The sequence below is a fragment of the Macaca mulatta genome, chromosome 5 (genome assembly GCF_049350105.2).
Source record: "Macaca mulatta isolate MMU2019108-1 chromosome 5, T2T-MMU8v2.0, whole genome shotgun sequence".
NCBI lineage: Eukaryota > Metazoa > Chordata > Mammalia > Primates > Cercopithecidae > Macaca > Macaca mulatta.
Genome location: NC_133410.1, coordinates 132362154 through 132386189, shown reverse-complemented (window position 1 = coordinate 132386189; position 24036 = coordinate 132362154). Strand labels below are relative to the sequence as shown.

At 38.9% G+C, this 24036-nt stretch overlaps 1 long non-coding RNA gene across 4 annotated transcripts in view; it reads right to left on the bottom strand.

The window, feature by feature from the left end:
• The window catches only part of LOC106998488 (uncharacterized), a 397362-nt gene that overhangs the window by 346596 nt on the left and 26730 nt on the right, over positions 1 to 24036 (bottom strand). For 2 of the 4 annotated variants that reach the window (XR_013417553.1, XR_013417557.1), the window contains exon 2: positions 6643 to 6684. The exons of the other annotated variants lie outside the window; for them this stretch is intronic. This is a non-coding gene — a long non-coding RNA (uncharacterized LOC106998488). The remainder of the gene's footprint in view (positions 1 to 6642; positions 6685 to 24036) is intronic. 4 annotated transcript variants of the gene reach the window in all.

Here is a 24036-nt window from a genome sequence, read left to right as displayed (position 1 = left end):
GTATTATTTTGCTATTATTATTATTGGTGATAACTGGCTGGCATGTTCCTACTCTCATGCAGCTTACGTATCACTGCTTGAGGCAGATTAATAACTATATCAATAAAATTAATCGGGTAATAATATGTGCTGTGATTAATATAGGAAAGGGTACTGTGATAAAGTGTGACTGAAAGACTACTTTAGATTGGATGGTCAGAGAAGGCCTCTCAAAGGATGTGACGATTGAAGGTAAAACCAGGAAAAGCCAGCCTTAAGAAGTCATGGAGAAAGAGCATTCCATAGACAGAGAAAACTACCCAAAAGCCTTAAGGCAGGAAGGAGCTTGTCTTGTTCCACAGCAGAAGGAATGTCAGTGTGGTTTGGCTGGAGTGTAGTCAGCAAGGAAGAGAGGGATAGGAAATGATGCCAGAAAGGTAGGCATTGGCTAGAAAATATAGACACCTAGAACCTGAGAGAGAATTTAAATGTATTTCAAGTATAAGGAGTTACCTTTGTTGGGTCTTCAAATTTACATGATCTCATTTATATTTTTAAATAATCACTCTGACTGCTGTGTAGATTGGAATCAAGAAGATAAACTTGGAGGCTCTTAGTAATCCAACCAAAACAAAACAAACAAAAAGAGGAGGTAGCTTATATTAGGATGGGAGTGGTTGAGACAAAAGTAGATGGAGTTGGGATAGGTTTTGAAGATAAAATCAACAGGATGTGCTGATGGAGCAACAATATAGGTAACTGAGGTAAATATGCTTTCTAAAGGAAAAGGATGTTCAGACGATGCTGCACCTTTTTAATGCAGTCATGCATCAAGTAATGACAAGGATGCATTCTGAGAAATGCAGTGTTGGGCAGTTTTGTTGTATAAACATCATGAAGTGTGCTTACCCAAACCTCGATGATATAACACACTACACACCTTAGCTGGTATAGCTTGTGAGTCCTGGGCTGAAAATCTGTACAGAATGTCACTGTTCTGAAGACAGCAGGCAATTGTAACACAAAATGATTATATGTATACCCCAACATATCCAAACATAGAAAAAATATAGTCAAAATATGGTATTATAATCCTATAGGACCACAGTCACATATGCAGTTCAATGTTGACTCATACATCATTATGTGGCAAATGACTATACTGTGCTTTAGATTTAGCTCTAATTTAAGGCATAAAATGACTTATAAAAGTTAAAAGTTCTAAAATGGACATAAAAAGGGATAGGGCTATAAAAACTTTCCAATAAGTATGGAGGAAACCTGAAAACATCAGGGCTAGTAGCCCTCTTCCTCCACATAGTCTGCAGAAGGCTGCAGGCCACTAGAGAAAATCCTTCTCACTGCTTAATGCCATATCAGTATGATATGAAAAAAAAAAATAGGCAATATGAACTGACAGAGGGGAGGAGCTGGGCTCACAAACGTGGGCTAGTAAGTGGTTCCCCATAGCCCATGCGCAGTTTGCAAGGGACCCAGAAGGTCATATGTGCCGTAGCAGTGAACCTCAATGAGCAAGACAACCTGGTGGAAAAAACACAGACCTGACATCAGAAAAAATAATGACCACAGAATATGAATATTTCTCAATCCCATGCCAGAACAACTGAAAGCCTAGATAGGATCCATTCTACCTCAGCAGACACGGCACAACAGAGACCAATAAGGAACAGGAGAATGGTGTCAGATCCTGCCGTGTGACTTTAACCAACCTCATACACTACAATGTCATCTTGAGGAGATGCAGGGAGAGGAGAAGGAATTCAAAAAACCTCTCTCTAAAAGAGAGTAAGTAATCCAAAGGATATGGATACCATTACTTGGCAAGCTTCTTTCTGTCTTTCTTTCGTTCTTTCTCTCTTTTTTTTTATTTTTTATTTTTTGACAGAGTCTTACTCTGTCGCCCATACTGGAGTACAGTGGTGCGTTCTCAGCTCATTGCAACCTCTGCTTCCTGATTCAAGCGATTCTCCTGCCTCCGCCTCCCGAGTAACTGGGACTACAGGTACGCACCGCCACACCCAGCTAATTTTTGTATTTTTAGTAGAGACGGGGTTTCACCATGTTGGCCAGGATGGTCTCGATCTCTTGACCTCATGATCTGCCTGCGTCAGCCTCCCAAAGTGCTAGGATTACAGGCATGAGCCACTGCACCCTGCTGTTTTCTTTCTTTCTAACAAGGTAAAGGTTTAGGAAGAAAATTAACTCCAATGTAAAAAATATAGAAGCTACATTTTCTTTACTCATCTAATTTATAATTATTACATTTGTAATACTATCATAAATTCTGGTCAGAGCATTAATGTTGGACAAGGCTAAATTCAAGCAAAAGTGTTAAACGAAACAAATACTAAACTTTATGATATAGAATATAACCCACAACGAGATTATAACTTTCTTGATGCACAAAAGTTATATTAATTTCATAATGCATAGACTATATGGAATGCAAGGGAAAATAGTCTACAACGTAAGATTAGAAGACTCTAACTCATAATTTTAGCCCATCGAAAAATCAATTAAAGAAAAAAGAATTAAGAATGTTTGGTATCAATTCTATAATTGATTAATATTAACATAATAAATCTGTAGAAATTGCTGTCCTAATAAAAATAATTCACCTACTTTACAAGAATTCATGGTACCTTTATAAAATTTTGACTCTAAATCAAACCGAAACAAAGCAACAACTAGAAATGCATAGAACACTTTATTGACTGTAACCCCACTGATAAACTATAGATGAAGAAGAGGAGAAGAAAGAGGAGTCAAGAAGGAAGAAAAGGTCGTGAAGAAGAAAATCAACCATATAAATATTAAGAAACTTGCTTTTAATCTATACTTTGATCAAAGAAAATATCAAAACGAAAGTTTCAAAATATCTATAAAATAATAATGAAATGCATTACATATTTTAAAATATGGGCCAGGCTGAAACACTACTTTGAATTAAACCCATAATCATAAACACATTATTAAGATAAGAAAGAAAAAATAAATTAACATTCAAGTCAATACATCAGAAAAAAAGAAAACAAAATAAAATTAGAGAAAGTGAAAGGAAGGAAAAGGAAGAACAAATACTATGAATTAGAAAAATAAAATCAGTTAATTATACCAAAATACAAAAAGTATTAGTGATTAGTACAAAAACTGATTTATTGAAATAATTAATGAAATAAACCAGTAGCAGGCTTAGTCCAGACAAAAAAGAACATTAACACAATTATAAAAAAGAAATAGCCACAAATATGGAGGAATTTAAAACAATCATTACAGACACTCAGATAAATATGTTTTTATCCATAATTTTTGGAATCGGTCTAAAATACTCCATTTCTTTTTGCTGTTCATAATATCAATGTCAAAAAAATGTCATAGCAAAGCAAGTGAATTTTAACGTTGTTAAATCATGAAAATCTTCAAGACTGTTTAACTAAAATATCTATAGATTTTGGGTTTCCATTGTTGTCAGTGGCAATTTTTTTTTTTCTCAGAGCATCTCTCAGTGACTGGGCTCATTATTTCATGGCCAAAACAGTCACTGGGGCTTCGTTTCTTAAGTGATTTTATTCTGAATATAGAACCTTCCAATAGGGGCTAAATCTTAGCATCAGCAGGAAATTATAATGTTAAGTATACTCTCATGCCTCCAACTATCCCCAAAACCACCAGTCGAGTAAATTCCACCAATTTACTCTAATTAAATCTAAAAAGTGTCATGTGTGCTTTAAATGTCAGTCAATTTTGAGGTAATTATACCTGAAGGCAGGAATCCATCAGGGTCTCTTTTTTAATAATAAATCTCAGATGGGAAGTGAGAAAGTCAAGGAATATTTGCAGTTAATTAGTTCCAGTCCTATCTTTCTTGGCTGACAGTGAAAGGATAGGTGCATTTTGGGAAGGATACATAAGGATGTTTTTGTTTCTGTCATCTCCATTGCATTTTTTTCAATGGGGTCAATTTCATCGTGAATTTATAAGAAACTGAGATTTTAATTTGAGGAAAGGATATGCAACCTACAATACAAGAATAAACCTTCACATGTGTAGAATAATGCTTTTGAAGGGGATCAGGATATGCCATCCCAAAATATGTCACATTAGCTTAAGAATTATTTTTATCTGAAGGCAATTGGGAATCAATAGACATAAGAAGAGTTCTCTGCTCTCCTCTTATCTGCCTAAAATCAGGGCCAAGATTTCCCTTTTTGAAGGTGCACCATTATCACCACCACCACCACCCTTACCAGGAAGGGAAGCACAGCTCTTATCATTGAGATGGAGAGTCAACATCAAAATGAGTCTGCATAAACAGATCTTACTAAAATATCCCTTATCTTCCATTCATTCTCCCATCTATTTCCTAATCACTTCCCACAATTTATTACCCCTTGAATCCCAAATGCTCTTTCCTTTGTTAAAAGGGTATATAAACCCGTAAGTCTAACTACTTATTTGAGTTTCACTTCTCTTTTATGAATTCCCAGGCATGTAAATATTAATAAAAATTGTGTGTCTTTTTCCTGTTAATCTGTCTTTTGTTAGTTTAATTCACAGGTCCCCATGTCTTGAACCTAAGATGACGGGGGAAAGATTTTTTTTTCTCCCCAACACTTTATAGTTCTCAAAATGCTTTCACAGTTACTCTCATTCTATTCTCGCAACAGGTCTCCAGGTAAGTAGACCAGGTAAAATTGTCTTCATTACAGATAAAGAAATTAAGGATTAGATATCAAAAAACTTGCTATAAGATTGTACCTCAACCAGAACTAAGCAAATTTACTGGGCATGCACAATTACTTCCCCCTCGCACACCTATAGCAGACATCACTAATTCATCAAAGTAGTCTTTTCCCTGAGGACAAACATCTCCAGAATCCTTCCCAACACAGTTTCCAGGAAACCACTTTGATATCCCTGAACTATGACTTCGCAGTGATATCCAAGAATATTGGTAGTTTTCTACCTTTGCTCCATGGACAGTCTTCTCTGGCAATAGAGTATCTCTGAATCCCTTTCTTTGAGAATCTTTACCCATATTACCTTTTTCTAAATAATTTTCTAAAATTAAAAACAAAATGTTCCATACATATAAACTTGGTGATACTTCATAGTCTTCTCTCTCAGAGGCTGCAATGGACCCTCTTCTCAGGATCAGCATGAGACACATTCACGGACTTTGTCTCTTTGAATCACCCTATTGCCTGGCTGACCATTCTTAGTATTAGCCAGAGTACACTCTTAACTTCTGAGGAAAGGTAAAGTGGTCTGGAAAACTCTCTTTGCAGTGGGAATTCTCCCTTAAGGACATGTCAATTTACACATGTCCCAGGGTTTTCCAGCAAAAGTCTTAATATCTACATCTCAGTTGCCACAGCAATTTCCTCAAAACAGGGAAGCTTAGGGAATGAGAAAAAAAAAAATCAGACCTGAGAACTACTGACATGGTTTCTTACTGCAAAACTGTTTTATCTCTAAATACACTACATAAAAAGGTCAAATAAAGTTCATGTAACTTTTCAAATCATTCCTGTTTTCTTGGTATGTTTTGATTGGCCATCAGAAAAGAACTTTTCTCCAGTAAGTGTAAAGTCTGCCATTCACATTGCTGAAGTTTCTCTGCATCAAGATTACACATGCTAAACACAAAATTTGACAAAATAAGGAAATTGATCATTTTTAACTTAATATTTTTTATTTGAGCATCATGTTCCAGAGAACACACACTGAGTTTGCTGCAGAAGGTTTGTATACTTGGTGTTATCAACATAGAATGAGAAAATGAGATCATAAGAGGGAAAACAAACCGCCCCTTTTTCCTTCTCTTTAAAAGTATCTTTCTGGGGCCTCATTCCCTTAGGACCCTATCTCTACTAGCCATGATATCAGCAAATTTGTGATGAGAAGTTAATGGCCGATAATACCCCTCTATCATATAAAATACGTGTATTTTAATAGGCCCAAAGGCAAAGAAGCAGGTTTTCCAAACACTAAAGAAAAAGGATAATATTTCACAATAGATGCTTTTAGCACCCCTAGATATCTGCCTATGTGTGGTCTATCTCTCACTCCTAAAATTAGAGCCTCACTAGAAGCTAAAATGTCAAATAATCAAATTCATGAACCATACTTTTATTTAGCTTTCTACTACGAAGGACAATTGAGAAATCAAAACCAAAGCTAAAAATGAGCAGTCATAGTAAGACGACAAGACCACCCATCTCCTAAATTTTCTAAAACAATGTGAGCTGGATTTTGTCAGTGATTACCAGGGAAAACTAGATGTTAGTCTTGAAAGTAGAAATAGGACAAATGGATCTGATAAAATTAGTCTTAACTCATCTTAGGTGGGGTCAATCCTATGACGCTACAGAAAGAAGTTATCTCTATACCCTCATTTTCACCAATATTTGCTTATTCAAACACACATAAATCATAAGAAAGAGCCATGACTTAGCTTAGAATGTCATTTAGAATGTTGATGTCACTCAACATCTTGGGATTTCTAAAGCATTCTATAGGACCAACAAGATATTCCCAAGAGAGAGTTTAAATAGAGGAGTTTGATTTTAATTTCAGAAATTTGTTTGTCCTAGAGTTGTACAATCAGAAAAGGCATGTGATAATTAAAAAGAAACATACCTGTGAACACTTAAAAATTTGGGTTACAACTGAAGAGTACACCTGTAGAATAAAAAGAGAATCTGTCTTGAACGTCATATATATGGTACCGGTTTTCTCTTTTAAAAACTGCTCTTTATTTGATAGGTAAAGTTGACGCTGATTTGTGGCCCATGGGTACTCAAGTTCACATCCTTCTCTTCTTAACATTTAACACTGATCCCAACTCCACCAAAAATCACAGGGGTCCAATAAATGTTTCTTATTGATGTTAATAATGATGTGGATGGGCTGGGGGCAGTGGCTCACACCTGTAATCCCAACACTTTGGGAGGCCGAGGCGGGCAAATCACGAGGTCAGGAGTTTGAGACCAGCCTGGCCAATATGGTAAAACCCTGTCTCCACTAAAAATACAAAATTTAGCTGGGCATGGTAACATGAACCTGCAGTCCCGGCTACTTGGGGGGCTGAGGCAAGAGAATCACTTAAACCTGGGAGGCAGAGGTTGTAGCTAGCTGAGATCATACCACTGCACTCCAGCCTGGGTGACAGAGTAAGACTACGTTTCAAAAAAATAAATAAATAATAATAATGATGATGATTATGTGGATGATCAAAATAGACCAGCGTTCAATAAACTAAGGCCCAACAGGCCAAATCTGACCCACTGCCTGTTCTGGTAAATAAAGTTTCATTGAACACAGCACATCCATTCATTTGCATGTCGCTTATAACTGCTTTCATGCTATAAAAGCAGAGTTGAGGCCGGGCACGGTGGCTCACATCTGTAATCCCGACACTTTGGGAGGCTGAGGTGGGCAGATCACGAGGTCAGGAGTTTGAAACCAACATAGTGAAACCCCATCTCTACTAAAAATACTAAAAATTAGCTGGGCATGGTGGCAGGCACCTGTAATTCTAGCTACTTGGGAGGCTAAGGCAGGAGAATCGCTTGAACCCAGGAAGCAGAGGCTGCAGTGAGCCAAGATCGTGCCACTACACTTCAGCCTGGGTGACAGTGTGAGACTCCATCTCAAAAAAAAAAAAAAAAAAAAGCAGAGTTGGGTTGTTGGGATAAAACCACATGACTCACAAAACATAATATATTTACTATCTGTTCCATTACAGGAAAAGTTTGACAACTCCTCATCTAGAAGATCCCTTAGGAGTCATTAAGTAAGTGGTAATTGTCACAAAGTTTTCATGTGTAACAAATATTCTTCAGAATTTGCTGTCTTCTTATAAATCTCATCATCAACCCTCCCCTGTGACTGAGGCCCTGATTTCTTTCTTACTTGCCATTTCTCCATATCTGCAATTATTCACAAGATAACTGGGGCATCTACTACCTTTGATTCTTCTTCTTTAGTAAACACAATAAAATGAATAATCAGAGAAACATGCGGTAAAGTCTCTAACAATGCATTCAGAAGTCAACAGCAGGGATTGTAAGCAATCTCTCATTGTCATTTTAGTTGGGGTATTTGACATAACCCATAAAGCATCCCTCAGTGACATACCTGAAAGCTGTTACTTGGAAAGTGGAGCTAGTAAACTCAAAGAAGAAATATGATATATAGCACAGCTTATTATCAAAAAGGTTTGCACCTCCGCCTTAACTCACATATCCCAGTCAAATGAATGATAGTGAAACTGAAATAACATGAAACAGCCAAAAATATATTGCTTATCATTTCAAAGTAAAATGCTAGACAAAGTCAAGGATAATGTATATTATCTCACAATAAATATTATCCCTAAAGCATGACGATTTTCCACATGATATTCTGGAATTTAAAAAAAATTAAAATATTGATTATATGGGTCTTCTTTCCTCTGTAGTTGTTGTTTAATTTGACATACGATTAGAATGATGCAATTTATCTTTCTTCCTTCCGAGGAGTTGAGAAATATAAGAATTTTGAACTTGAAGGATCTTAGTTCAACCCTTTGAATTTCATCGGATGAAATTGAGGCCCAAACCACATGCCTAACTGGAAGCAAAAACTGAACTAAAACTAAGATCTTCTGACTCTTAGTCAAAAATTCTTTTCTACACCATGATGAGTCCATTTATCAACAGATATCCAACATATCTGTTGGATATGTCAGTAGATAAATTATTTGGTGAAGAAATACTAAGAGGAAGCTTTGTTGTATATACTTCCTTTGTGGTGATGTAAGTTAAATTCTGAGCACCCAAGCAAAACTTTTAGAAAAGGTCTCATCACTCTTGATTAACTGCAGAAGAACTGAAGAGTAAACAGCTGTTCAATGAAAAGTCCTCATCTTAGTGAGGTCAGTCCCACGCGGGCTGACCTCACTAAGATGCAGGCACTGCTCTGCTCAGGCAGTAGTTACGACCATCTGCCTTTGGAAAAACTTGTAGTTCTTTTTTTGGTTACTCCCACTGCCCCTCCTGTTCCCTAGAGTGCACAGTAAAGACTAGATGCCTTCCGTATAATGACTGTGGTCAGCTATAAATACAAGGAAAATGAACATGCAACGTCTTGATGTCAAGCTAATTTTAGCTTAACAGTTTCATTTTAACTATGCCCAACCAAGACTGGACACACCATGGTTCAGTCTAAGAAGTTTTAAAAATGGAAATTACAAAACCACAGCATGGAACCCAAATTGTTCAGATTGTAGTAACAGTGATTGAAATGCTCTTGGTTGATGTTGCCAAGAGGAGGCCCTTCAATGCACAGTGGTGAGCTCCCAAACCACATGGATAAATAGATTCGGTCACTGCTATGAGGTGAACAATAGACCCTATGTTGTGGCTTCGGCTCTGTTGTCATGAATGTAAATAGTTTCTCATCATTCATATGTGGACAATGCTCTGTGTGTTACAGAACACATTCTGTGGGCAGGTGTGGAAAAGGTTTCTTACCAAGTTTTATATACTGCCATCTCAATCTTTTACCTTAGCTTTTGGAGTCAGCAGAGCGTCTGACTACTGTTTCAATCCACAGAACAGCTACAGAATATGTCTGAAGATTCCAGCCTGTTATTTTTCTTCAAATCTGGGTTTCAATCTTGGTTAATGTTTGCCCAGAAATATGTAATTGCGGACTTCCTCCTCATAAACCCTTCTAGAGTGTAGGCTGCCAGTCTAGCATGCTATTATCTCTTTGCCTCAGGGCTAACACAGGGTGTGCCCTCGTAGTCACAGGATAGATAACCTGCTCCCTGCCAGGAAGCCAGGATGGTTAAAAGCTGCCGCTAAGAAAAAACACATCTTGCATGTGTCCAGTATTGTTTGTGTTTCTCCTTTGGATAAACACATTTTAAATGGTTTATTAAAAACTCACAGGCCGGGCACGGTGACTCATGCCTGTAATCCCAGCACTTTGAGAGGCCCAGGCGGGTGGATTGCCTGAGTTCAGGAGTTTGAGACCAGCCTGAGCAACATGGTGAAACCATCATCTCTAGTAAAATACAAAAAAATTAGCTGGACGTGGCAGCATGTATCTGTAATCCCAGTTATTTGGGAGGCTGAGGCAAGAGAATTGCTTGAATCCCAGAGATGGAGGTTGCAGTGAGCTGAGATCACACCATTGCACTCCAGCCTGGGCGACAGAGTGAGACTCGGTCTCAAAAAATAAATAAATAAATAAATAAATAAATAAATAAAAACAAAAACTCGTGCTCGCCTTTTTCTTTCTTTCTTTCTTTTTTTGAGAACTCTTCATTTACTCTACTCACATTAGTCACTGTGATTTGGATATGCCTGCTCCCTGTTCCTCACTCAACCTAACTTACAGAGGAATTGTTTTCCATTCACTGAATGTCACTTCCTTGTGAGGCTCTGTTACACACTTGCCCCCCAACCACCTGCCCCCAGAACATGAGCACACACATACAGACAATATTAGAGTTTACTGCAATCTTTTCTGTTTTTGAGACAGGCTCTTGCTTTGTCACCCAGGCTGGAGTGCAGTGGCACGATCATAGCTCACTCAGCCTTGACCTCCTGGGCTCAAGTGATCCTTCTGCCTTGGCCTCCTGGGTAGCTGGGATTACAGGTGTGTGCCACCATACCCAGCTAAATTTTGTAGTTTTAGTAAAGACGGAGTTTCACCATGTTGTCCTGGCTGGTCTTGAACTCCTGGGCTCAAGCAATCCGCCTGCCTTGGCCTCCCAAAGTGCTAGGATTACAGGTGCAAGCCACTGTGCTCCACTTATTGCAACCTTCTTTAGGCTACCCTAGTACTGTATTACATCTCTATTATAAAATACCATGGACTGACTTGTATTATATTTACCTATGTCCCTTCACATTTACTTCTTCAGCTAGATTGACCTTCTTATTGATCTCTGTATTCTCAGGGCTTACCAGTTAGTTCAGTCCTCAAATAAACTTAATTAGTAATGTTTTTTGTGTTAAAGTATAATTTATGTATGTCAAATTCTCCCTTTTTCATGTACAGTTCCGTGAAATTTGATAATTGCATACAGCCATGTAACCACCACCACCACAATCAAGATATAGACCAGTTCCATTGCCCCAAAACATACCCCATCCTATTATAGCTAACCCCTTCCCCTCAGCCCCAGTCCTTGGCATCCCTGTCTTCTGTTCCTATGGTCCTGCATGTTATATATATATGAAAGCATTCAGTCTGCAGTCTTTGGAGTATAGCTCCTATCACTTAACATAACACATTTGAGGTCCATCCATGTTATTACTGTAGCAGTAGTTCATTCCTTTTTATTGCTAAGAAGTATTCCATTTATAAATCTGCCACAGTAATTATACCCATTCCCAGCTGAGAGACATTTGAGTTGTTTCCAATTTGAGGAGACGGTGAATAAAGCAGCTATAAATAATCACATTCAGCTTTTTATGTGAATACATGGTTTTACTTCATTTAGATAACTAACTAGTAATAGGATTATTGGGTCATGGTAAGTACAAGTTTAACTTCATAAGAACCTGCTTAACTGTTTGCAGAGGCTATATTTCCTTTCACATTCCCAGCAGCTGTCTATGAATTCTAGTTTCTCTACATCCTCACCAACACGAGACATAATCAGTTTCTTTGTATATTAGCCATTCTAATAGATGTAATTTGAATTTGCATCTTATCTAGAAACTAATGATGTTGAGCACATTTTAGTGTGTCTATTTGCCATCCATATATCTTTAGCAAAGTGTCTACTCAAATATTTTATTCATTTTGGGGGAGTTGTTTGTTTTCTTGGGGTTTTAGAAGTTTTTTGTATAGTCTGGACATACATCCTCCACCAGATACGTGAATTGCAAATATTTCTCCCAATCTGCTTAATAAATATTTTTAAATAAAAAAGTAGAAAAAAATAGTTCTTTTGAAAAGGGTTTATGAGATTTAAATGTACAAATGATGCAGAGTTATACCTTCACATCTTCAAATGAGTATGCAAGATGCTTAGAATAAGGTAATAAAAAAATGGTAACAGCAAATCTAAACCTACTACTTGGAAATTATTTAAGTGTAGCATATAGTGAGATTTGTTTTAGAGGGTATGCACATTTCTCAGATTGCTTTAAAAAATTATCATTTAAAAACTTTTTTTGAAAGAAAACCATAATAGAAAATATGGGTTGCATGCATTTTAATGGGAAAATCAGATATTAGTCTTTCAAATCATTCTTTTTTCTTTTTTTTTTGAGATGGAGTTTTGCTCGTTTCCCAAGCTGGAGTGCAATGGCACGATCTCAGCTCACTGCAACCTCTGCCTCCCAGGTTCAAGCGATTCTCCTGCCTCAGTCTCCTGAGTAGCTGGGATTACAGGATGGGATTACAGGTGTGCACCACCACACCTGGCTAATTTTTTGTATTTTTAGTAGAAACGGGATTGCACCATGTTAGCCAGGCTGGTCTCGAACTCCTGACCTCAGGTGATCTGCCTGCCTCAGCCTCCCAAAGTACTGGGATTACAGGCGTGAGCCACCGCACCCGGCCCAAATCATTCTTATGATAGATAGCAGTTATTAGAATAGGTATGTATCTTTACCAAGACAAATCTGACAGGTAAACTCTTCAGTACTGAAAGCCTGCTCCTGACTCCCATCGAATTCAGTCTGTGAAAAGCATATTAAAGGATTATGCAGTCAGTCTTTGTGTGCGGATATTCGAAGAAGGTTCTTTACTATGTGGACTGTGAACCTAACATTCCTAAGCTTCAGTTCCATTATCAATCCTCTTGAAAGCAAGATTTTACAGGAAGGGAGAAAGTTTTGTTACTGTTTCTATAAATAAGGTATTCTGACTTCAAGTGAACACTTACTTGGATCAAAGGACCCAAACATACCAAACGTTGCATTTTTTAGGCACACTTATTCTCAACCAATCAATGAGTATGTACTGTTTGCACCATTTTATGGACATCACAAAAGAAGGACTAGATATGGTTGCTATCTTCTTCAGGAATTCCTTCTGTTAAAGAGATAAGAAAATACAAAATAATAGCAACAACACAGTATTGACTATTACATAAAAACCAAAGACATAACAAGAAGGACAGGTTGGATGGAAAAAGAGGAAGCTATAAATACTCACTGATTTCTGTCTTGTAGGCTATTTCTCTATCAACTATTCAAAAATGCCACCAAATATAATGTTAGCTATAATACTTTATTGGCACAATAAGGGTCAGGGCTAATGATATGAAGTCAACTTCTGAGTATTATGTTTTCACAACTCATTCTGGCTATAAGTAATGCTCAGAGAAGGGATAAAATGAAAGACTAGCAAAGTCAGAGAAAATTTCACAGATGAAATGGGATATAAACTGAACCTTAAAGGGTGGGTAGATTTTGCCTAATAGAAGAGAGTGAGAAGGAAAATATGAAAGAACCAAGAGAACAGTTGTGGAATTTGTCACTCTTTGGTCTCCTGAGTAATCTAATGCCCTTGTCCATCGTGGGAACTAAGAGTACCAGATATTTGCATTCCAAGTCTCCCTGACAATTAGTCTAACGCATGATCTAGGTTCTGCCAATTGGAATCACCCCAATATCCAGTGCCATGTCGGGAAGAAGCAAGGAGCATGCAGTATGCATGTGAACCATGGATAGTTGGATCTTCATCCCAGAAGCAGCCAAGGCAGGAGTTCAAGAAGCAGGACCCGTGTCATAGGGGCCCGTGGTGTAGTCAACAGCACAGAAATATCTTCACTGGGTCTGTTTTGCCAAGTAATATGGGGCATTATTCCTGGATACACGACCTCCAAGCCCCAAATCTTTCCAGAAATTCTATGAGCCATCTAGTATATTTTTAATGTTTCTTTTCTGCTTAAATCAGCTAAAATTCATTTTAGACTAGTAATGGGTATTGCTGTTTATAGTAAGAACCTCTTTATCAAGCCTCATATCCCTGTATAATACATCAATTAGCATCCTATCCTCAGTTTTCTTAGCAGGTAATGTAGCATAGGAGTCAGGGCATGGCTCTGGAGTCTGATGACCCTGGACTCAAACCCCAGCTCCACATGAAAGCAAATCCTCAGAGAAATCTGGGGCCCTCAGCCAACTATATGATCACACCATATGCTTCCATACCTTCCTCACCCATTGCCAATAAATATGTGCTTGCCGAATGTGCATTCAAGGGTCCAAGGTCCTTTCCTTTCATAAGTTTCATTAGAATCAATACAGAAGCACTTTGAGAGGCCAAGGTGTGCAGATAGCTGGAGCCCAGGAGTTCAAGACCAGCCTAAGCAACATGGCCAAACTCCAACTCCAAAAAAAATACAAAAGTTAGCTGGATATCGCTCACCTGTAGTCACAGCTACCTAAGAGGCTGAGGTGGGAGGATCGCTGGAGCCCAGGAGGATAAGGGTATAGCAAGCTGTGATCGCACCACTGCTCTCCAGCCTGGGCAACAGAATTACACCCTGTCATTAAAGAAGAAAAAAATCAATATGGATTTTCTGCCTCTGAGTTACAGAATTATAAGATAACAAGGTAAAAGTCAGTGACCTTTTATATAACCCACATTTCTAAGCTCATAAAAATACAGCCCAGGTTTAGCACCCATTAGCACATCACATTTCTTCTTATGGTATTTAATGTTTTGTTTGCTATTTAACTTTTCACCAATTGCCTCACAATAAACTTGTCTCCTGGAGGACAAAGACTCTCTTTATCTGTATCTTACCACTATACCCAACACAGAGCTGGGCATGTAGCAGCTCCTCAACACATATTTCTTGAATGAAACAAAGCCTGTGGAAGTGCCTCAGTCACTGTGAAATAAACTAAATTGCACTCACATGCTGAAAAAAGTGTCTATTCCTATATTTGTGCCACTTATATTTCTCACCCTAAATATGCAGCAATAAAGGACTTGTTCAATGCATTGTGACAGCCACATAATGGGATGTTTCTCAGCCATGCAAAATTACCTGCTTAGGTAGCCACATAGAAAGTGGCAATGATACATTAAGTTTAAACAATAGAATATAATAACGTGTATATAGATAAGCACTGTTAGAGAACACAGTGAAATGAAAGCTTCTTATTTGTTAAGGTAAAATGATTTGATATGATTTTTTTCATTATTCAAATTTTCTTTTAATGTCTAAAAAACATGCCAGTATCCCTAAGAAGAAGAAGTAACAATATTGATCCAATAAATAAAATTAAAGAGAAAAATGTCCTTCTAAATAATATTTCTATAAGGTAAGGCAAGCATAGTACAGTAGACACTGTTGATGTCCAGTCATATTCTCTCACCCTAATCCTGGCCAGACTTCTAATGGCCAGCACCTGCATTTCTTTGCGTACAGTCTCTGACCACCTGAGCCCACTTTTTTCACATGTGCAGCTGCCCAGAAATGCCAGGAAATTAGTACCCCCAGAAGCAGCCCTTTACCTATGACAGTATAGATACCCAAGTTCCCTCATTGCTTAGGGGAATAACCCTGAAATGAATTTTAAATCATGTCCCAGAGACTCCTGGGATTAGGCTGCAGATGCCCAGAATGGAAATTGGCTCAACAATGTACCCATTATTGCTCCCGTTCTCTATTTCATATCTGCACTCTCCTACTGGTATCTTCTGAGGTCACCCTCAAATCAACCATATTTGAATCCTTGAGGTTGATTGTGTACAGGCCTTGGAAACAGGCTTAGATTCTACTCCTATCATTGTTGCTTACTAGCTGTGCAGCCTTGGATACATTTCTTAAAGTCTAAGCCTCAGTTCCCTCATGTATATAATGGGGATGATATTATCTATATTGCAATGTTATCATGAAAATGGAGTTACATGTGTCAATGTATTTAAGTCACTAGCATATGGCGCAACAAGTGGGAGCTCTCCTCTGGTTTTGAGTGGTAGTGACAGTAACAGAAGCAGTAATAATAGTGATCAGCAATGCTGAGATCAGCGTTCCTCCAATATTAATGTTCACTGGTATCTCTTGGGATTTTGCTAAAATGCAGGTTCTGATTCAACATCTGGAGTGGGACCTAAGATATTATTTTGCTAACAAACTCCCAAGTAATATCAATGCTGCTGGTACTCAGACCACAGTACTCTGAATAGCAGGGATTTAGAGTATTATCTTCTGGAGAGTAAGAAGTAAAGAAGACAAATCATCTGTATAATAATTCACCCTAGAGCCCATCTTTAAGAACTATATAACTACTACTACTACTACTACTACACACACACATACATGCACTTCTTCAAGTATTTTCAGATCAGTGGAGACATTTCTCTGTGCATCTAGACATCCCTTGGGTACTACTTAACCATTAATGCATAAAGACTTCTGGCAGGGAGGCACGGCTGAGAGGGCAGCCAGGCCTCCCATGGGGATGAGCTGGACCCCAAGTGAATGCTTCTCGATCAGGCCTCCAGGGTAGACCAGCTGCCATTCGTGAGCTCTGGACTTAGCTGGTGGCTCACCGTGTCCCAGGTCAACCAGCAGGGGGCCAGTGGCAGTCCCACTTCAGGGTGCAGCACAGGGATGCAAGGGCAGTTGTCCCTGGTGGTCTCACACGGGTGGCCTTCCCCCACCTCAGCCTTCGGTGTGAAATTTTTTCTACTTCTAGTACCAAATTGTGTTCAACTTATCCATTTCTAGTTTGTATAACAAACTACCTCCAAACTTTGTGCCATTTTATTATCTCACAATTTTGTGGATCTATAATTTGGGCAGGGCTCAGTTGGGTGATTCTTCTGTTTCATGTGGCATCAATGCAGGTTATTTATTGATATTCAACTAATGACTGGACATGTCTGAAGAGTCCACAACAGCTTCACTTCCATGTCTTGCACCTCGGTAGAGATGGCTGGAAGACTAAACTCAGTAGGAACTATTGACCAGAACACTTACTGGAGGCCTCTCCAGGATGATGGCCTCATGGTGCTCACCTCTTCTATGACAGTACAAGGTTCCAGAGCATGTATTGCAATGAACAAAGCACAAAACACTCAGTCTCCAATGACCTTATCTTGGAAGTCACACAGCATCATTTCTGTCATACTCTACTTTTTAAAGTAGTCATAAGCCTTCCCAGATTCAAGGACAGAGGACAAGACCCACCCACCTCTTAATGAATCTGTAGCCATGTTTTAAAATTGCCACAATCCTCCCTCTGGCCACAGATTATTAACATTCCTCCCACATGAAACATAGACTCACTCTCTCCCAAGACCGGCCATTATGGCATCCAGCTCTGACTTAGGCTCTGGATAGAAGTCTGGGATCTCATCATCCAATTAGATCCTTATCAGATGTTTCCTACAAGCAACTGACTGACAAACCTTAAATCCTGTTTCTGTGAGTTCAGTTGAAAGTCAAGAATTAAGCTGTAAGTTAAACTGGGAACTACATATTGAGAAAAAAAGATAGGAGACACTAGAAAGAAGCAATTCTTTCTAAAGAAGGAATGCTTTCAATTTACTTCAGAAAACATATCAAATATTACAAACGATAAAACTCATGGAGCTAAGGTCTCCCCCAGGCTTTGCCATAAATGAGGCACTTAGAAAAGCACAGTGATTCTCAAGCCACTAGGGGATCATTTAATGTTCCATTTTAGGCACATTCCTAAGCATCTTTCTTATTCCCAGGAACACTGTTCAACTAACATTTATTCAGCATTTAAAGGTTCTGACCTGTCATTGGAAATGCTACAGGGGTTCATTCAAATATGTTTAATCTAAACATGCCTACATTCTCTTCTTAACTCAATGCCAATAACAATAAGCAAGTAATTTATGATGCAATTCTCATACTGTCATCAGAAGAAATAGAAAACAAAAATGTTTGGTGGATGATTAACATAGCCTTGATGAAAATGGTGAACAGGCCACATTAGTAAACAAATTCATTTTGTTGCTAATTAATAGGTTATCAAGTACAGCTGAGGAAGCAGGGCCCCTGTAAGCAGAGATTCAGGGTCTGGTTTCTGTCACCAGTATGCTCCGGGAAAATTACTTAACCTCTTTTTGCCTCAGTTTCTATAAAATGAGGATTCTAGGAGCTATCTTATGGAACTACTATAAAGATGAAATTCCATTTTTAAAAAGTGGGGGATAAATGTTAAAAACTGTGATGTGCTGAATACAGATAGAGTGTTATTAGGCTTTGTTGGCTTCAATAATCATCTTTCAATTAAATCTCTAACCCAGATCTGTGAATTTGTGGTGGCAACTTCTCCTCACACCCACCTAACAAACACGAATATTTCTTGCACACATTTCTCTCTTAACCTTGGACTTAATGTAAGGCCTCTGTTATTTCTATTAATAGGTTTATTTATTAATAGGATCTTTCAGTGACATATGTCACCTTGTATCACAAGTGTATAAAATATAAAGTATAAAGGCAAAATTAAGATATTCTGTCATTGTATGCTTCCTGTTATCACTGCTACCCTATTCCAACCTTGCCACCTCTCCTCTAGGTCACTCCAGGGGCCTCCTTAGGAATTTCTTGAACACGTGTTTCATCAGATGAAAATGGATCCACATTGCCTAAAAATTAAAAACCAGGAACTCAGAGCCTTCCAAATAGGTCCCCAAAACACCTTTCCAATATTATTTCTCAGAGAACCCCTAGATATAACCTAGACTCCAACTAAACTCATCATCTTGCTTTTCCTAGGACACACTTAGCCTCATTTTCTCTTTGCCTGAGCTGTCTGCTCCACTTGAAAACCTCTGCACCTATCTCCATTAAAATATGACCAATACTTTAAGGCAAATTTCAAACATGTTTTGCAAGTGAAAATGAAGTCACATCGGGAACAATAATGCATTACACAGAAAGTCACAGGAACTAATTTGGTGTGCCAGGAAAGACCACAACTTATAGATGTCTATAAAGTAGGAAGAGAATGTCAGTGTCTGTTACAGAAAAAGTTTGTGTCGTTCCTGGTATAAGAATTTTGGAAAAGCTTCTGACCCCTGGGACTTTACTATACTGAACAACTAGACAGTACTCAAAAATCTGTCAACTATGACAATAACTGGCTGTCTTTTATGTATAGTTCTCATCACATAAGCTCAACCTAAATGGTGCCAAAACAATCCATCATTTTGTTTTATTTGGTATTTTAATGCAAAACAGGTCTCCTGAAAAATCTATCCAAAAGTCGTATTTTCCAGACCTTTGATAGAGACTTCTTAATTGTTTTGTTTTGTTTTTATTTCTTTTGAAACCTTAGTAAAACAATTGCAAGCACATATTATCTTGCATCTTTTATCTTCATAAGGGCTTTAAAAAAATTAAAATTTCTTGGCTTTATAAAGTGTGGCAAAGAATCTATAAGCAAGAAAAAGTAAAGTTAGATTTTAAACCATCTATTACTCAAAGAGAAGTTGCCACATATTGCCCAAGACAGATTTATTTTCAAAAGCTTTCATTGGTTCCAACCATTTAAAAGTATGCTAGCACTGACTGGTTAATTCAATACACGAAGAACTACAAGTTCATAAAAGAAACCCTCAAACAGAGGCTACATGCAAAGAGCCATCCTCTGAGGTTAACTAACCAAAATCCACAGAAGATGGTTAGAATTAGCCATCAACTGCTGAACCACTCAACTGCTGAGGAGGCAAAGGGAGTCTCAGCAAGAACTATTGTAATTTTTATGTCCATAAAACTTCCCAATAATGAAAATATAACAACCACTGCCCTCCTCAGAAAAACAAATGAGGTTTTCTTTTTCTGTCTCTCTCTCTCTATTTCTCTGTCTCTCTCTCTCTCACTCTCATTGTAGCAGTAAAAATTTAAAGGTGCTAGTTTACAAGACAATTTTCCAATAGCAATCCATTCTGCAATGTGATTTGGAAATAATTTGCCACTAACATGAAGAGTTTTGTCTACATCATCAAGAATAAGGCCACCTAAAATGAGACAATCTACCCAGTGCTTACTGTGTATAGTGCCTTACAAAGAAGATCAGACAAGACAAGGCAAAGAAGTCAACCTGTGTTGAGCACCTGGTACCAGGTATTCAGCCAAAAATGCTTTCACTTCTACCTTACTCAATCCCCAGGAAACCTTGAGTTAGTTATTCATTTGTTTGCAGATTAAGAAACTGAGGGTCAGAGTAATTAAGCAATTCTCCCAGATCTCTCTCTCTCACACACACACACACACACACACACACACATAGATTATGGTCAAATTAAGCCACAATTTGAACCCAGGACTCTCTACCCCAAAGCCCATACCTCTTCCAGTACACCCTGACTGCCTGAGACACCGCTCTTGCTTTCAGGGAATTTACTGCTTGCTACATCTGCATTTTTAGAGAAGCATAACATATACAGTGTGTTGAGATGAAATTCTTTGGTGCTAAAATGATGTAAGCAGATGAACCTTAAGTATAAAAGACAGAGGATGAACCTTAAATATAAGAGAGAGAGAAAAAGAGAAGAGAAAGAAATGTAGTCGTGTTTTGCTGACACTGTCAATGAAAGGAACCCTCTTAAACCTCCCTTGGGGCTAATTAAAGCAGTTGCCTGTTTGGAAAGTATTTCTTTTTAGTGGAGAAAAATGATTCCAGAGAATAGCACAAATAAAAGAAAATATACGTTTAAGACCATCTAATGAAACTTACTCAAATCATATTTACTGTAGTTCTATTCTGTCAATTCCTCAAATAGAAATGCCCTAGCCAGCTAACCCAAACATTTGATTCGTAAAGAGATAGATTTTCCATAGTAAATTCATACATTGGCTTTTTAAAAAGTAACATCTAGTCTCTTAAAAATTATTTAAGATTCATATATCCCTGTCCCATTATCTCTGGAGGAAATAATAAAACCAAATATCCGTATCCGTCCAGTAGTGACCTTCACCAAAGCACAGCATAAACTCAAAACTGCAGGTTTGTTGCTGCAAAGCACAGAACTCTAAGCACCACCACCAGACAGAGGGCCAGCCTCAACTTCCTTGCTTCCCTTGGCATTGTCAAGGTACCCTGTGGAATCTAATGCTCTTTCTGTTTGCAGGGCCACATTCACGCACAAACATACAAAGATCATCTTCTAACAAACATCCTAAGAAACTTGAGGAGTGGGTATGACTTAAAACACTCTCAGTGAGGGAGTAAATGCTAGGTGACTTTGGATTGTGATCTAAATCAGGGTACTCTAATTTTCTTCTCCCATAGAGTACATTTTCTCATCCTCTTATAACAATTGTACTTAACTGTATTCACTCTTAATTTCACACTCAAGGGAGCTTGGATCCATTAATGACAAGGACAGCTGCTTAATGTATTTTAAATTCTAATGTATCTTCAAATGGTTACTATTGGCTATTTCATATGATTCAACCTCCAAATTTCATATGACTAATAACCAATAGTTAATTATTTTTTACATAAGAAAATAGGAATTTCATATACATCAAGCTAATAAACAAACAATCCCAACTCTTTCTCTCTTTAGGGATTTCGATGTTTTCTTGAAAGATACCTACAGGTTCCTTCCCAATCCTATGGCTATACATCCCATGTCAATCCTGTAACTGCCCTGGGAAGTTTTGTGTTGGAGAAACTATAAAGCAGAAAAATCCAGCCTTCTTTCAGTGGATAATTCCAAATCCATAGGAAACAAAGATGGGGGGAAAACAGGACTTTTTAACTTGTGAAGGCAATAAAAATGTGTTCCAAGTATAAACAATTTAAGACAGTATAATACCCGACTCTTCTACCTCAGCAAAGGAGTCAGTTCCATCTCTGCTGAAGAAAATCTCCATCAAGACATTACAGGTGATTTAGCTTCCAAACTAGTTTGGTCCTGTATGATCTCCACCAAATTGTATTTATGGACTTCCATAAAGTGAAAGCATCAAAGACGCTTCACCTAGGTCCCCAGGCTGGGCTGGCACGGGGGCCAATGAAAGCAAATGCCTGATCCCTTAATTCACAGGGCCTCGCTGTTCTCCAATCGGTGCATCCCCACCTAGCTGGGAAGTGTAAATGGAGGGATTTGGTTTTATCCCCGAGGAGGCACAGTACAAAGACACAGTATAAAAATAAAGTATACAGGATAATATGCTTACTCTTGGGCATAAAAATGTTTACAATACACTGCTCACAGCAGGTCCTGCTCTTCCTCTTACCTGGTCTCCCTGAGTTGGCATCCAATGGTGCCGATTAAGAAGGTAACCCAGGCTGTCTCTTGCAATAGGACAAAAATAAAGCTCATCTTCACAAGAACATGTAGTGGGAATGCACATACATACATACATGCTCATAAGAACATGTGTACACAAGCCTTTCTCTCTAGGCGACGCCCATTCTGGCCAGCATTATGAAGTTTTACTTACTCTTCAAAGAAAAGACAATGGCAAAGAGGGTAGGAGATCTGGCTTTCCCCAGATGAAGAAATGAGCATTAAGTAACCATTAACATCACAAACAGAAAGACCACAGGCACTAAGCACCACTTCTGGATTTTTCTTGCTAAAATAAAATTCTATCCTGAAGGGGATCAAGTCTCTAAACCTAACTACCAGTTCACAGAAAATCGAGGGGGACAGAGAAACAGAAAGTTGAGTGCACAGCTACGGATGTAGGTAAACGGGTACATTTGATGGTAGCAGCATGTAGAAGTTCTTTTTTAACTTTAGGCAAAGTAAATTCCCAGCGCTTGAGTCCATCTACACCTGCCCTGCCACACTTGGACAGATTCAAAACCATCTTTTTCTTTATCTTTCATTGTGTAAAAGTCCCCCTCTGTTTTGTGCTGTGTATGCTGTAGTCAAGTTGGTTAGTCTGGCAAGGACATCTCATAATTCCTTTCCCTCTAGGATTGTGTCAAGAGTAGCCAGGCCGGGCACAGCAGCTCATGCCTGTAACCCTGGCAATTTAGGAGACCAAGGTGGGAGGATCTCTGAAGTACAGAAGTTCAAAACCATCCTGGACAACATAGTGAAACCTCATCTCTATAAAAAATGTTTTAAATTAGTCAGGCACAGCGTCATTTGCCTGTAGTCCCGAGCTACTTGGGAGGTTGAGGTAGGGGAATTGCTTGAGGCCAGCAGGTTGACGCTGCAGTGAGCCATGTTTGTGCCATTGTACTCCAGCCTGGGTGACAGAGCGTGACTCTGTCTCAAAAAACAAGAGTTGCAAAAAAGGAACTCAGGGCCGGGCGCGGTGGCTCAAGCCTGTAATCCCAGCACTTTGGGAGGCCGAGACGGGCGGATCACGAGGTCAGGAGATCGAGACCATCCTGGCTAACACGGTGAAACCCCGTCTCTACTAAAAAATACAAAAAACTAGCCGGGCGCGGTGGCGGGCGCCTGTAGTCCCAGCTACTTGGGAGGCTGAGGCAGGAGAATGGCGTGAACCCGGGAGGCGGAGCTTGCAGTGAGCTGAGATCCGGCCACTGCACTCCAGCCTGGGCGGCAGAGCGAGACTCTGCCTCAAAAAAAAAAAAAAAAAAAAAAAAAAAGGAACTCAGGCAAGATTTGAGACAAAAGTGAAGGTTTCATTCTCAGACATAATGATAGAAAGATGGAGAGGAGTGTGGCAGGATCCCCGTGGTCCTCTCTCTCCTCAGACCCATAGTTAGTGTTTTCCAATTATTAGCCCTGCTGACTAGCAGCTGTCCACTACCAGTCACTTGGGCACAGATTCTCAGTAGCTCCCCTGAGGCAACAGCTTCCCAAAGACACTGAGCCGATTCCCTCTTCACAGTCCCACGTCGGCAGCTGGATGGGTTCATCTTCTCAGATTTTCCTGCAAGCTCCAGCTTGCCCACGAGGCCAATGCTCCAGTCATGTCTGAAATGAATGACTCCCACTCTGATCCTCCAACTCCCCTTTCTGGGCCTTCCTTTGCCCTGATCCTCCCACAATTGAGTAAGGTTTAATTCCTATAATAAATATGTCAGCCCACACTCAGAGTGGCACTGCTTCCCCACAGAGCGTGGATGACACATCTCTGTC